The following is a 14651-nucleotide window of genomic DNA, read 5'->3' as shown; positions in this document are numbered from 1 at the left end:
CACAATACATTTAAAACAACAAAACCAAAACGTACTTTCATTGTTCGGCAGTATTGAAATCCCACTGCTTAATGTATGAATTAATGGGACTTCTTGAAAAATCACCTGTTAAATTTTAGCTGACAGCTTGTCATATATTAATTATAAATAATTGTAATATATGGCTAGCATAATGCATACAACAACATAAAATAGGTTGTTAGTGTATATCCTTTGTTTTCTCTCTTACTTTTTGTTCATAAGAAAAAAAATGACCCAATGTTTCACTTGGTTGGGATAGTGCCAATGGTTAATGGAATGTCCCACTCTACTAAAGAATTTAATGGGAATATCCATTTGTCACAGTCGCATGCAGTAATCTCCAGTAGCAGAGCCAATGGAAAACAGCATCGTACCATAACGTCCTCTACACACTGCAGGTGAGGATGAGATGCAGCAGCCGAACTGAACAGTCAGTGTGGAGAGCTCGGCTTTTCTAGGCCTTTCTTTAGAGGACAATGCGGGTTTCTTTTCTTTAAGAAAACAGTGCTGCCTGACAGCAACAAGAACTGAGACCCTGCAGAAAAAGAAAGTGAAATTTCTTTCTGGTGGTGAAAAGTATAGATATTTGTATAGCATGTCTCAAAATCTCTAACCACCCCTTTGTCTACAGGAAGCCCACGTTTGTAAAGAGACTGGGTAGTGGAATCAGAAAGACCAGGACTAGACCTTTATTTCAATCACCTTCTAGTTCTGAGTTTGAGCCTTCAGATCTGAAGAATGGGACTAACAGCAGCAGAACTTGCCATGCTACTGTTAGAATTTATAGGACTTTCTGAGTCAAAAAATTAGTGTGGTATTCAAATTTTTGGCATCTTTGTTCACAATTTTGGTGGAAATGCTGTATGTGTATGTTTCTTGTATTTCCAAATAAATTAAAATATTGCCTAGTTTAGGGACTGTTTTATACATATGTATTTTTTAATCTATGTCACACACCAGTTCTGTATTTGGGACAAGCCATAAGCTACTGAGAAATGCATGGATTTGAAGAACTCTCTCAAGTAAACATTTTAACATTTATAGAGATTGATATTTAAGTTATTTGAAGATGATTATTAATATTGCATTTATGCATTTAGCAGTAAATTGGTGAAGCATATTAGCACCTAGAAGAGGTCTCAGATACTCATTTAAGTGCCTGATTAAACTGTTCACTGTCTTCAGAACATGTCATATGTACCTATGTTATGTTTCTCCATTTTATGGTAACTGTATTTAATACAAACTACTGTAGCCCTCCAAAAGAAAAGATAATCAGCAACAGTTTTTTAGTGCCTCAGTTAATATAATCAGTGATTTTAATAAAATAAAAACATAAGATTTGAAGTCAAACTGATGTAGGTCCAAAATTCTAACATGGCCACCTAATATTTAGTTATGTCAGCTTGGTGAAATAACTTATCCTCTGGTTCTGTTTCCTCGTTTATGTAAGGGACTAATAATACTTACACAGTTGGGCAATTGTTAAGATCAGAGGCAAGTCAACAGCTTTGAAACTTTTCCTTTTAATCACTAACCACATAGTTGAAAGGTGTTTGACAAAGCAATACTTAGTACATATAATGCACTTTCATTGTTTTATTTACTACTTTCATGTTTTTTATTATTATTCAGTGAGAGGAGGGAAGGCTGGGAGGCAGAGAGACAGACTCCTGTATGCAACCTGATCGGGATCCAACCAGCAAGCCCACTAGGGGGCAATGCTCTGCCCCTGTGAGGTGTTACTTCATTGCTTAGCAACCAAGCTCTTCTTAGCGCCTGAGGCAGGGGCCATGGAGTCATCCTCAGCACCCAGGGCCAAATTGCTCAAATGGAGCCATGGCTGCAGGAGAAGAAAAGAGAGAGAGAAAGAAGCAAGAGGGGGAGGAGTGGAGAAAGCAGATGGGCGCTTCTGCTATGTGCCCTAACTGGGAATCGACTTCACACGCTGGGCAGATAGATGCTCTACCACTAAACCAACCAGCCAGGGCTCATTTCTTTTGCTTAAAAACTGTTCATGACCCACTACATTCCTGGTCCACACAAGGTGCCTTTTGAAAACAGTGGGACAGCATGATGTTTAGTACATAATATAAGTATAAGAAATGATTACTATTATTGTCATTATGATTATTTTTAGTCGTTTTAGAATGCTTCATGAGAGATGAGAATAAAATCTTCTGAGTACTTCTAGGAACTGACTCTCTTGGACAGCATCCAAAATAGACTCATACTCATCATATGCTGAATTATGCACTAGAGGGGGTTGTGCTGTAGGAAAGCTCCTGTGTGCTATTCATCACAGAATGTTAGAGCTGGAAAGGAACTAAGAAAATGTCTAGTCCCATTTATTTTCCTTCATGTACGTATTTGTAGTTTTAAAATATCCTGCATTTATTGCTCACTGATAAATTAAAAACAAAACTTCTTTTATATAGAACTGGCACATAATTGAAGACAGAGGGACATTGGGTCATGATATCTGGGTTTTTGTTGTTTCTGTTACCAGATTTTGGGTCACCTTAGACTCTCAGGGACTAAGTTTCCTTACCTGTAAAATAAGGTGATTTCAACAGATGATTACCCCACTTCTGATGTTCTTTGACTTCAAATCTCTAAATGATATGACCCAGAGATTATATTATCTGAATTAGAGTGTTACTGTATGTACATCAGGCTGCAGGCTCACTCCCCCACCGCTCAGATGTGCAGAGAAAGTTGAGCTTCTCTAATTGTCCGGTCCCCTCATCCTCAGCAGCAGCAGCCTCTTTTGTATAATAATAGCTCAGACTCTCCTGCCACCTTCTCCCATTCCTACTTCTCTCTCTCAGATGTTTGCTTGTAGAGACAGGAACATCTAGGACCTCACGCTGTTGGGAAAGTTGTGTCCCTGGGTACTGTCCTCTGTCTCCTCTGATTTCTTTTCCACCTGCTTGTTGCTCACCTCAGTAATGATGAGCACTAGGTTCACTAGCTAGTTTACCTTGCTACCAGTGGGGTACGCTGATAGTTCTCTGTGTATGCTCCCAGATAGCAATCAGAGGTCCCAGCTGGGATCTGCTTAAATAAAGTCTCATTTGGGCAGATTTTCTTAAATTAGGCTGCGGTATCTGTATCTATCTGCCAAAGACAACAGCAGAGGAATATTAGGGTTTTTAAAAAGTTTTTGTTTGCTGCCCTAGTATTCACCTTTGCAAGAGGAAGATAGGACTCACCAGTTTATGGGGGAAGATGTGGCACTGAGAAAACCAAATCAGCGTTTACATCTTGAGTGAGAATCACCTACGTGGAGGCTCCGATTTCAGATCCATCATTAAGGGCACGGGGGCAGCTTTCCATCATTCCTGCTCAGCCACACATGAGGAAGTCTGTAGGGTAAACCTGGCCATTGGAAGCTTGCACAAGAATAGATTTCTTCTTGATTCACATTATAAGGCTAACCATAAAATAAGATAGAACCAAGGAGGAGTCATGCCAACATGTCCTCCTCACCCCCCTCAAATTGCTGGAAAACTAAACTTCATTTAGCAAGATTCCTTTCAAAACTATGTGACTTCTCTTTTGGAGCACACAGCGGGTAGAGGATTACTGAACAATCCTTCAGGGCCTTTCAGGAGCACAGCATGCAGATGGTGGAAACAAATGGGCAGCCTGAGACACCAGACAGGATGCTGGGTCATTAGCCTGAATCTGAGGCAGTCTGCTTACCTTTGCTCTTTCAAACTCAGCCTCCAGCTTGCAGGAGTAAGTATTGAGTAAATGTTCTGGCTTGAACACAGAAAGAGCAAGGGAGGTGACAGGAGACCCTGCCTTTACTTTATTTAACCTTTTTGACCAAATGATAATTAAAATTTTGTAGGCCAAGAAATTGCCAGTGGTAGCTTCTAGCTAACTGTGGACTTCGTTCACATGCTAGAGATCAAGGAGTGAAGGTTAAAATCCACCTCTTAGCTAACAATCCACAGTGTCTTCTTTGGAGAAAGGGTTCTGTAGATGAAGCTGTGTAGCCCAACATCTGGCTGTTTGTCTAGGAAGATGGTTTCGTGGTGTCCTTCAGAGAAGCCAGGGATCATTACCTTTCCAAGACAGAGAAGCAAGGCAAGAGTATTACACTAAGATTCAGTACTTCTCTGTCTTACTCTCTGACTCCGAAGAGGATCCTACAAGCATCCCCGAATGAGGCTGCCAAGGTGAACCGAGGCAGACACAAACTGCTTCATCAAGGACTGCTCTTTATATTACATATTATAACTGCTTTGCATGGGGCAAGACCAGCATTTTTTTTTTTCTTCAGCCTTGCGCCAGGATGCAGAGCAGGAAGCGCCGGGGTATGCATTTCTAAGGAGATGTGAGAATTTATTAAGGAGGGTCTTTTCTGTCCTGGTGGATGGATGCTGGGGAGTGACGTCACCCTGCCCCCTCGTGTGTGTGTGTGTGTGTGTGTGTGTGTGTGTGTTGCGCTTCCTTTGCACAGGCTGCCTGCCCCTCTTTCGTCCAGCTCCCCAGCCCTCGCAATGGGTCAGTCGTCCAGACTCAGGGATTCGCCAGTGGGCGCAGAGGCCTGGCTGCCTGCGCCCGGGCACACCCACACTCACACTCTCCTGCTGGCCACGCGTACACACACAATCCCCCAGCGCTGGGGCACCGCGATTCCGTGGGATCCCCAGCACGTTATGAGGATTTTAGAAAAAGGAAACAAAGAGAGAAGCTTTTCCAATCACTTTCCTAAGCTTTTTCATTTAATTTCCCAACCAAACCACCTGGCCTCAAACCATAACCACAAGGTTCACGCCAGGTCCAAGAACTGGGCTGGACTGGCCAACCCACCTCCTGGCCCTTGACTCTGCTCCGCGGGTCTGCAGGCTTCGCCTCATCCTCTCTCCCCGCCTCTCCTCCCCACCCCTCGCCGGTCTCAGTTTCTGGTTACCTCTCGCGTGCGCTTCACTTTTGGGGGGAAGAAAAGAAGGGGAGGGAGGCGCTGAGGGGCGCAGCCGAGTTGCTATTTGTGGCCAAAGAATCCTCTTTAAAAGAAGCAGCAGCAGGAAGTACAAACAAGAGAGGCGGAGGGAGGAGAGGAGACGCGGCCCCGGACCCCCCAGCCGCGAGTGGCAGAGCATCGAGGCGCGGGAGGAGGAGGAAGAGCAGCAGGAGGAGGGAGAGGAGACACACAGCCGCGGCGACAGCCAAAGAAGCGAGCGCAGGGCAAGCAGGAGGAGCGGGAGGAGGAGAAACCACCGCGGAAGCTGCTGGCTCAGAAGGGCCAGGAGGACGGCCCGGGAAGAGGAGGCGGAGGAGGAGGAGAAGGGAGTAAGGGTGGAGGGAGGGCGGGGGGACGCGCTCCTTTGGATGCTGGGTTTCGGGATTTTGGACTCACTCGCTGACTCTCCTCCACTTCCTCGCTCTGGACTGGGCTGGCCGCACGAGGGCCGGGCGGCGGCAGCGACTAGTGGGGCTCCTGCAGCAGCGTCTGCTTTTCCGCGGGATTAAATTGGCCGCCCGGAGGCGGTGGCTTGGGGAGGCGCGGGCTGCACGGCCGTGGCGGGGCGCAAAGGCGCGGAGGAAAGTGCTGGTGGCGGCGCGGAAGGCGGTGGTGGAGGCTGCCCGGAGCCAACATGACCAGGTAAGTCCTCCAAGCTGACCCGGCCCTTCCCGAGGTGTCCTTCCCATTCTGCGCCCCGGGCTTGCCCTGAGCCCGGCTCCGGCAGCCCCCAAGTCCCCCGGCGGAGCTACACAGTCCCGCGCCTGCGAGCCCAGCGCTCTGGCAGCAGAGCGCAAACAGTTTGCTCTTCTGAACCTCCTTGGGCAGAGGTCCTCCCCTTCAGGGTTTGTTTCTCGCTTAAAACCTCAGACTGGGGAGAATGAGGTTGTTTGGGTGTGTGTATTCGTGCGACCCCCGCTCTCTCCTCCTACGGTGGGAGTAGTATTGGGGAAATGGTGGAGCGGTGGGGCATATGACCCTACCCAGGAATTCTGCCACTGCATGCATATATATATATATATATATATATATATTAAACACATATATATATATATTTTACGTGGCAATGATTACTGTTTTAAGGAGGGCTGATTAGGGTGAGGGGGCGATTTCTTTTCTTTTCTTTCTTTTTTCCTTTTTTCTCTTGAACTAGTGGGGAGAAGGAGAAATAGCAGGAATCAAAGTCTACGCGGCTGCCATAGAGGAGGGGGATTGTTTTGGAGACCTTTGCATAGCAGAATCAAAGCTCGTAGTTCTGCTACGGGAATCTGGTGTGCTTACATATTATTCTGTAGGGAAGGGACTTTATCATGAAAAGTCCAAGTTGTAGGAAACTGTAAAAAGAAAGCCATGGCCAAACCAAAGGGTCTTTGCTTTTCTATCGATTTATCGTACCTGTTTTATGGGGATGTAGAAAACTTATATTGTTTATTTGCGAGGTTGATTTTCATTTAAAGACATTAACAGATGAGTCAGTTTTCTTATGCTTAAACAGAAAATTTTGAACTCTTAAGTGTAAGCTTGGCTTTCATTAATTGGGTGTTCCAAGACTCTGAATAGTAAGTAGTTACATTCTCCAAAACCCTATCACAATCCACTTACTTGCATTGTTTCAGCTCGCCTCCCAGAACAGGACTTGCTATATGTTTCTCTCCTCTGTTTCCTAAAATTCTTAGAGTGATCCCCAGACCCAGTTTGTGCTTTAGGCATCCAGGAAGATTCCGGCAGAAGCACTCCCCTGTATTTTCTCTTAAAGTTTTTATTTTTCCTTTATCATGCCTACAGACAGAACGCCAGCAACTTAACAGAGCGTAGCACACACATTGTGAGCCTTTCAGAGACTAGTAACTGCTCCCGAGGAGATTGATTTGCTGTTGGACTTCCATATCTACAAATGTGGACCTTTCCCTTGGTGTGTTCTTTCCAACCATCCTTTAGCACTCATATAGGGTGGTTAGTCCAACCATTGATACTTCTGACCATTCTATCTCTGTTTCAGAGTGTACACACCTACTACTCAACTTGAGTAAAACCAGGTTGATGTACCAAGTCTTGAAATAGTCTGGTTTAAAGGAATATTCAGATAATACCAACTTAAAGATTGCTGTGTTGGTAATATAAAGATATTCAGGACAATGCTTAGTAGAGAGTACACTTATTTTGAAAAAAAAATTGTTTTATGCTGCAGGTATTATTTTATTTACATAGCATGAGAAATAAATTTTCAATGCTCAGTGTCCTAATTGTTGAAACAAACATCCTAAATGGCCAATAGAGAGAAATTTTCTTACCTCTCACCTCCCATAATTATGTACTGCTCTTCGCTTTTCAATGGAGCTAGCAATTCTGTGACAGATTTCTTAAATTCACCCTCATGCTATCAGCTATTATTGTACTTTCAAAGTGTGAAATTGACAAGCTGGTCAGTTTCATGAATTCAGCTGTCAGATTGTGTCCAGTTAAAAATTGCTAAAAGCTGTAAATGTGCCTGCCTGGAATTTTCTTTTGTAAAGGAAAGACAGCAAAGGGATGAGGATTATGGGGTGTTATTAATTGTAGATCTTCTAAAATAGGTGCATTGCAATGTGAGTTTTATCACTAGCTGTTGTTGGGAAATACCTTTCGATTTCTGCCATTGTAAAAGTGGCATTCAGATTGTATCTATATTTCATTTTAAATAGTGAGCACTTTACATAGAATTAATCTGTTCTTAAAGCCCTCAGTATAAGAGGAATAGTATAAGAGGAATGATATTGAGAGAGGAAAAGTGTCTCTTGAATGAATATATTTTAATATATATGAGTAATATATTACTTTGGTAATGACATGTAAGGAGGTGAATGAATTAAATATTTTTGTGGAGGTTATGTAACACAAATTCTTCTTGGACCAGTGCAGTTGTAGTTATTAAAGTAATCATATGCCATGATCTGTTTTAATATGTATGTATTTGAGTAGATAACCATGAAAGTAAAACTGCTTAAAGTATTAAGTACATTGATTTGATTTGCCTTTTAAGATTGACATTCATTTAAAGCAAGCATATCTCAAAGTCAAGAACTAAGAATTGGAATTCCCTCATCTGCTGCTATTTACTAAGCCACTAGGGGCCTGTATAACTGTTCTTATATTCAGGAGATACCCTTGTGTGGCATACGCAAAACCTTCCTAGAGAGATATTAAAAAAAAATCAAATAGGTAGTCCCCTAAGTTTTTGTTTTGTCTTTTTAAACCTATTAACTCATGCTCTGTTGTTAGTTATAGACATTGATTGAGGGTTTTTCAAGAACATTATTTAGAACTTCTTTAAAACTCAGGTGGTGTAAGGTTGATTTTTCACGTAGAGTGTGAAACATAGAGGTGGTATTTGTGCAAATTCATGTGTGATCCACCGGTTCTCAGTGTATGTCAAGGCTAAACAAATAGGAATATTAATAACTTCTTTTTTCAACTGATAAAGAATATTATTTGCATAATGTAGGATCAGAAGATAAATGAAGCAGAATTACTTTAAGGAAAGTGTAGTCATAGATTGATGGTGTGATTAAACCAGCTTTGTAAGTGCTGTGCAAGTTAGTATAGAAGGAGAATCTGAAGCTGTGACTACAGTTTAGTCAGCACTTGAGGGACCTGGACTGAAGATGCTCTATGCATTTTTAAGTGTCAGTTTCACAAATTTGAAATCGACCAGCCGTAGCGATCTTGATAGACATTAGGCAATAAGGTCAAGTATACTTACACTGTTCTTTTGTTGATTTTCAGTTTTTCAAACTGGCAAGGATGACTATTTGTAAAAGCCCACTATCTGTATTTGCATATTGGATTTCCTTCAGACCAAACTTGATTTATCAAGCCATTGAACAATTATATTTTTAAAAGGATCCTCTGGATAAACAAGAATTCATTAATTCAATCACATGTGATAAGTGCTGTTTCAGGAACCATGGCTTTCTCAAGGTGATTTTGATTTCAAACTACCTTTCTTTAATTTCAGCGTGATTGGTGGGAAGTTTGAGAGTCGAAGTGTGTGTATGCTCTCATTTATAACCCGGAGAGCATCAGACTTTTAGGCTCACATCATTTAAACTTTGGACATGGGTACCTTTTTAATCCTCAAAGTTTCTAGAAATCTCAAAAATAAACTTTACCTTTGATGTAGTGCGTTTAGCTTCCTGACCACACAAAAGAAATTCTTTTAGGACTTATATTATAAACACAGATATATGAAGTGCTAAATATAAAGATACATTTATTCAGTTTTGCAGATTATTCCAAGAATGTTTTATTTTTTTTTTTATTTTCTTAAAGGGACAGTATTTTCTTGTTGAAAAGTTTAGTGGGAGTAAATGAATAATATTTTAAGCTAGGCCTACTCTGAGTATCTTACTGCTCTGGTGAAGTTATTTACCTTGTTTTTGTACTGTTTGGCTTCTTTGAAAAAATCTTTTAGAAAAGCTACCTACTTGTGAAGACAGAAAGGCAACTTGCCGCCTCAAGCAAATTCATTGTTTAAAAACATTTCTTTTTATATTGACAATGATTTGCCAAAAAAGAGCAAAGAGAAGAGTTGTTCTGTAAACTACAAGATTTAGGATTCCTATAAACACATCAACTGAAGAAATCTGATAATGTGGGAGAAGGCTGCTTAGAAGGGTTTGTCAGTAAATTTCATTCCCACAAATATTACTTGTTTAAGCTTCTGTAATTTCATAACATAGTGACATTTCTACCAAAGGACAGGTTTGTTTGGGGATATGATTTCTATATGGATAATCTCATTTGCTTCTAATTAGTATTTGGTAACATTAAAATACCATGCTTGACTTGACAATCCCCTTTATTCTCCCCCTTTTAAAAGTATATTTTGGCTCTCCACAATGAAGCCCTTAAGAAAGATGGCTAAAAGAATATGTGGCTTGTGCTTACTGATTGTTCATTATATGAAATTATGGCCTCGCATGTAAAAGTTCAGCAGTTTCTTTGCGTCACAAGACTAGGGAAGGTCAAAGAACAAATGCTTATGGGCTACAACAGTCTCTGATTTAATGTAACCTAAATAATAAAGCCACGACAATGCTAGCCTGAAGCATTAATGAAATAAAATTCTTATAAGGCATATTTCACAAAAGTACATTTGAGGCCTATGCACCTCGTTTCCCTATAAAAAAGATGACCTATTTGCTTTCAGGTATCTAGTTTGCATTTTTCTTAACATTTTTTTATAAAACATTTTTAAGACTTAGACATTAAAGGAGTTCAAATTTTATGTCCATAAACATTGTCACACTCCTCAAGGCATCTCATCAGGGGAAAAAATTTGATGAAAATAATGCCTGCAATGTTCTGCCTCCCGTCTTTTTAAAATAATTCATTCAATAACCTTCTGGCCATGATTTTCTATTTGATGCTGATATATATTTAATAGGATCCCATTAGTACTGGTACTTGTTAGTGGGTTTACAGCTTTACTAGAAGCAAAACTGAACTTTTTTTTTGGCTTTTCAACCTCTACTATCTGCATGATGAAATCCCTATGTATCATAGGTTAGTACATTAAAGGAAAGAAATGACAATGTGGAAGCTAGGACTACTGATTCTGTCTGTAAGCCAGCAGATCAGGTGTACCAGTAGCCAAATAGTACTGAGACAACTTAGAGGTTCCTCGTCATCCACTTGCAGCGAGCAAGCAAACCATGCTTTCCTTCGTTCATGTCTGCTCTTAGGTAGTGGGCTTCTCCTTGCTCCTCCAGCATTTCTATCAAAATATAAGAGCAGAAACTGCCATCTGAGGCCAAGCTTGCTCCTAGTTCTTTCAATTCACCGACCACAAACACTATTTAACTTTGACATTCAGATAACAATGTCAAGAACATTGTGACCTTTACCACATTGCTATTTACTGGATTTAAACATTGTAAACTGTCCATTTCATGAGATTGATTGAATTTATAAAGTCTTAATTGTACTTTTTTTTTTTTTTAGCAGCCCTGGAGTTATATTCTTTAGTGTTACAGTAGCTAACAAAATTGAGATTTGTAAATTGCATTTAGAAAATAGTGCTTTGCAGTGTTGCTTTGGGATTAGGAGAAATTGTACTTTCCAATATATAAAGTGATCATTTGTAATCATTATTAGGTCACAACTAATAGGAGACTTTTTTTAAAGCTTCAGTGAATGGACTCTTTTTGTTAACTAAAATATTTGTATTAGGACTGAATTAGTAATAAATTATTTATCTCAATTATAAATAATTGAAAATCAGTAATTGTTTTCATCTTATTTAATTGTGAGGTTATATAATGAAAATACTGAAGACTGCAAAGTCTCGACTGGTTTCCTTTCTTTTTTTTTTTTTTTTGCTACAGTAAAGAGAACATACGTGACAAATTTGATGTAAGAAAAAAAGAAAACTGAATCTGTGTCTTAGTTTGTCCACTTTAGTAGCTGTGGAATCTTGGGGGAAATTATATAACATTTCAGGGTCTCATTTTCATCATCTGAAAAATGGAGAGAATAATCATAGATATGATGAAGATCCAATTAGATAATAAGAATTTGTCTTGTTCTGTATTTTACATAAAAAAGTTTATGGATATAGGAGTCATATGTGATGGCGTTCTCTTGTCTTTAGCTATTTGCTATAACTGGTTACTACCTGATTTTAAAAATTCAGACTTGTTGAATATGAGTGTTTGGTGAACCTTTGCTCCGTTTGCACTCTGTTGCGTACATGCTATAATTGCCGCAGATGCTGGGGCTGCTTTTTCTTTCCAGCACGTTTATGAAGTCTGTACGCATCGGTATGCCACGTACAATATCTCTGAATGCTTTTAAAGCAAAAACTAGAAATGATTTTACCTAGATTTTACAAAAAAGAGCATTTTGCTTGAAAGGAAAAAAAATATTATTTATAGATTCCTGATAATACTGGATGTGGAGCTGCATTCCGGGTGAAGAAATGTTTAGAAGAGCAGTTAATTAAAATATGAACAGGAAGAACTGCCTTTTTTTTTTTTTTTTCCTTTCGTGGTAGTGCATCTTAGAAAGCTCTTTAGCTCTTTGCCCAGTGCAGCTGTCCTTCCCTGAAAGATCAGGTTTCCAGAGCAATGATGGATGGTGGGTGCCTGTAGCCAGTTGTGGGGTTTGCTCTGAGGTCAAATGTATTGATGGAGGGTAGGAATTTATAGCCTCTGTCTCTCCCTAAGATCTTCCAGTATAATTTCGTAGGGAAAAATTAGACTAGACACATCTCATGCTGATCTTGTGTCCCATTATAGGTCAAAAAGACATTTGTTTTTAATGTTTAAAATAATTTTTTTACTCCACCCCCCTTTCTAAGGCTCCGCTCCACCTAAAGACACACACTGAGCGTGCACTAATGGTTTCTCGGTGCACAAGTAGATTCTGGCCTCCCTGGGAAAACATATTTAAACTGCTTGTAATGGTAACTTCCTTGAAATATTATTAATTTATTTTAAGAGAGAAGCAAATATGGCAACTACTTTTGACTTCTCTGATTAAAATTGTTCAGCGTGATGTTTTGATACATGGTTTTATATCTTATTTTAAATGGGTTTATCAAGATTTGGCTACTTGGGAATAATATTGGAAATGTCTTAAATATTCTAAATCCAGTTAAAGGCCAAGCAATATTTTTCACTTTTTGGGGGGGGGGGAATGGAGGGCGGGTAAGAGGAAATTGTCATTTTTGCTAGAAGAATAAATTATGGGTAACATCGTCTCTTGGAAACATCCTGTGAATGAGACTTGTTCAATGTGAGTTCTTTCTTTCACCCTCACTTTCTTCATCAGCACAGTTTCCTCTTCATTTGATGATTGGGCCTCTGTGTCTTCATTTCCATTTGAACTCTTTTATTGTCCTTTTATCTGTGGCCCTCTTCAAGTCACTATCTACCTTATCTACTGGGATACTCCTATTTATACCTCATGGGGATATAATTTCTGCATCGGTGATCTTAAAACTAAATCTTCCAACTTCTCTCTGGAGTTCCAGATATGAATATTTTTATCTGCTTGCAGGGTGGTTGAGAAATAGAAGGCTCTCCTGTATCCCAAACTCAGTATTATCTTTTATCCATACTGGTACTTACTTCTTTTTTCTTAGTATCTCATCATCTGATTTGACTCTGGACTAGAAACTTTGGTGCCATCTCTGTCTCCTTCCTTCCTTTCATTCTGGTCTCCATCCACTCTTTATTATTTTTTTAGGTTTTATTCCTGTCATCCCTTATAACTTAATCACTTCCTTTCTATTTCTGCCCTCTGATCACGTTTTTTAGATGCTCAGCACACTATGCATAGCTTCCTATGTGGTCTTTGTATTTTCTCATTTTTTTTTTTCACTCCTAAAAAATTTTGTTTTCTGAAGTGCAAAGTTGCTCATGCTGTACACTCAAGTACTAAATCCTCATCACAGCAGTCAGATTTCTTTGCAGTCTGATCCGAACTAGTGTGTCCAGCCTCCTCTCTCATCGTTGCCCCAGGTGTTCTGTGCTCCTGCAGTGTCAGGGAACCTGCCTTCAGAGAGAAGGCTGCACTGGGCACCTCTCTCTGACTCTACCAGTACTGTTCCTGGAGTCTACTTTCTTTCCTGACCGCTGTCCTAACTTGTGTTCATTGCCATCCTCCTAATTATTCTCTCATTTTCTAATTCTCAGTTCAAGTGCTATGCCCTTTTATTTAAATTTAGTTGAGTTGAACTTAATGGAGATTGTAAATGTGAAGAATAATTATTCATTTGAAACCTCTGATGATGCTCAGGACACTGAGATAGGTGGAAAACATATTTTCTGTAATCGTCTTGGTATTAGAAGTACAGCAATAGTAATCAGCATGTAAAGTCATTACAGTGGGAGTTGCTCACATGGACTGAGCTCTTTCTGTGTCCCCGGCATTCTGCATAACACTTTAACTTCTGTATCATGTTCAGTCTCTAGAACAAATATATGTATATTGGGTGCTTTTATTATCACCCAAGAGAAAGCTGATTTCTAGATGGGTAAAGTAATTTTCCCAAGGTTGCATAGGCAGATATAATAAAGGTGGGACCTTAAAGCCCAATTTTTACGTCAAGTAATATTACAATCCCAACTTTTATATATAGATACTTCACTTTTAACCCTTCAATATATTCTTGTGTTTGACATGAATTTTTAAAAAAGTATTTCTTATATACTCGGCAGGTATGCCCAGTGGCATGGTGCTTTCTTAATCCAAGTTGAGGAAGAATCTTAAGTATTATGTAGGTTGTCACTCTATTGTTTCTGAAAAGTCTCTGCTGTTTCTTGCTCTGCTTGGGACAGGAGGCACTGAACTTTTTAAATTTTATTTTATTATTTTTACCTAAACGGTCTGGACTCTTTGGCATTTGCCTTTTAGCATTAAAATTATGTGCTTTTGGGCCAGTGACACAACTGCTTTAGATCTAGGGTCAGTCCTAGAGCATAAGTGGTTAAATAAAATATTTCTACCAAAATAGTTTTTAAAATCACAAAGGCTGGTATTTTCTTAGCTGCCCAACAGGTACAGAATCAAAGTCTTCTGACAAAGAGAAAGTAGAACCAGCAGTGCTATCTGAAGAGCAGCCTCCCATCAAAGAAATGAAATTATGCCAGTGACTGATCTATATGCA

At 39.9% G+C, this 14651-nt stretch overlaps 1 protein-coding gene across 15 annotated transcripts in view; it reads left to right on the top strand.

The window, feature by feature from the left end:
* PTPRD (protein tyrosine phosphatase receptor type D) overlaps nucleotides 1-14651 on the top strand; it is a 2510439-nt gene that overhangs the window by 1921074 nt on the left and 574714 nt on the right. For 5 of the 15 annotated variants that reach the window (XM_066257244.1, XM_066257243.1, XM_066257241.1 and 2 more), the window contains exon 1: nucleotides 4856-5641. The exons of 4 other annotated variants lie outside the window; for them this stretch is intronic. The gene's annotated coding sequence lies outside the window, so the exon portion shown is untranslated. Of the gene's footprint in view, nucleotides 1-4854; nucleotides 5642-14651 lie in introns of those variants that run through there. 6 more of the 15 variants (XM_066257240.1, XM_066257239.1, XM_066257249.1 and 3 more) reach the window with 3 other exon arrangements.

Source organism: Saccopteryx bilineata, chromosome 2 (assembly GCF_036850765.1).
Source record: "Saccopteryx bilineata isolate mSacBil1 chromosome 2, mSacBil1_pri_phased_curated, whole genome shotgun sequence".
Classification (NCBI taxonomy): domain Eukaryota; kingdom Metazoa; phylum Chordata; class Mammalia; order Chiroptera; family Emballonuridae; genus Saccopteryx; species Saccopteryx bilineata.
This window is presented reverse-complemented; position numbering and strand designations above follow the sequence as displayed.